Source organism: Teleopsis dalmanni, chromosome 1 (assembly GCF_002237135.1).
Source record: "Teleopsis dalmanni isolate 2A chromosome 1, ASM223713v2, whole genome shotgun sequence".
NCBI classification, from domain to species: domain Eukaryota; kingdom Metazoa; phylum Arthropoda; class Insecta; order Diptera; family Diopsidae; genus Teleopsis; species Teleopsis dalmanni.
In genome coordinates this window covers 146,481,576-146,483,008 of record NC_051846.1, presented here as the reverse complement: position 1 = coordinate 146,483,008, position 1,433 = coordinate 146,481,576, and positions in this window count along the sequence as shown.

Below are 1,433 nucleotides of genomic sequence, written 5' to 3'. Positions count from 1 at the left end.
TTGTTGTTCTTGTTGTTGTTGTTGTTGTTGGCTACCAATGCAGTTGCTGTTGCTGTTGCTATTGCTATTGTTGTAGCAATTGTTTTTGTTATTGCTATTTGTGTTGTTGCTGGTTGTATTGCCTTTAGTATTTGCATTCGTTAACCCTGCTACCGATTCGAGTAGTGCTATTTCTATTGCTTTTAATAAGGATGTTGGTGATAATAAAGATGATGATGTGGATGATAAAATCGCTGAGGATGCCAAAAAGTCTTTTGTGATTTGTTTTGATGTTTCTGTTTTGGTTTTAGTTGCTTTTAGTGCAGTTAGTGCAGTTAGTGGTGCTTTCGTCGATGTTGATGTCGACACTGATGATGATGTCTCCCAGACGTATATCATGTTGTTGTCATTTTCCTTTGTTACTTCACTGTTACCAGGTATTAGGATTGTAGCTTTTGGATCTTTATGCTCCAGCCACAAAATACGTTGAAGTGATTCAATTCGTTATGGTTTCAGTTTATTTTCCTTTATTCGATGTTGATGGCAGCTTGATGGCTTTCAAATCGATTTGCATAATTCATTGCAAGTGCAATGAAATTTTTTCGAAGCAGGAAACATTTTGATTATTTCATGACTGCAAATATGCTTTTAGTAGTGCAAGGATTCAATTATTGACGACCTCAAAGCACGTATACGTTTCTGAAATAGAAAAAAGAAATGAAATTTGTAATAAAAATTTAATGGAGTTCATTTCGTAAAAAGAGGAATTATATATAAAAAAAAATTAATAATACTTTTTTTTTGGTTGAAAAGTGATACAAAGTATAATGGCCAATAAATAGTATCCTTTTTTAGTTGCTTATCGCTTTCCGAAAAAAAAAAATTTTAAATATTTCGTTACCATTTTTTGCTGGGAAATTCTATACGATAACTATGCTATATCCTTCCTATTTGTAGTGACGCTGGCATAGTTTCCAGCCATCACAGTCGCACTAAAAGCAGCCATTATTCTTAGACACTAGTTTGACAATTTTTGGTGAATTTTTTCGATTCTGTTTTCGGTCCTTTGCGTTTTTGCTCATTTTCAGTCACCAAATGACCAAAATAAAAAACGTTCCGCCATCAGATTTGCGCAATTTCCTGCGCGAGTCGTCGTTGTGCCAGCAAGGATATTATTCAGCATAATTTTAGTTTAATTTTTTATATCCTGTTATTCTTGGCGATTGCTTATTGTGTTATGGCATCGCATAGCGCAGCGAGGCATTTCGCAGAAAGGAGTACCAGTGAAGGAAATATGTCAAATGACTGAAATCTTGCTGCAGTTGCCAGAAACACACTTAATCTTGCGGCGTTGTTGAGTTGAGGAGTTGGAAAGATGACGAGTTGCGGGGTGAATTGTGTGAATACGAATTCTTCATACTTTATGTGTATTATTATTTCAAATAATTTTTCAT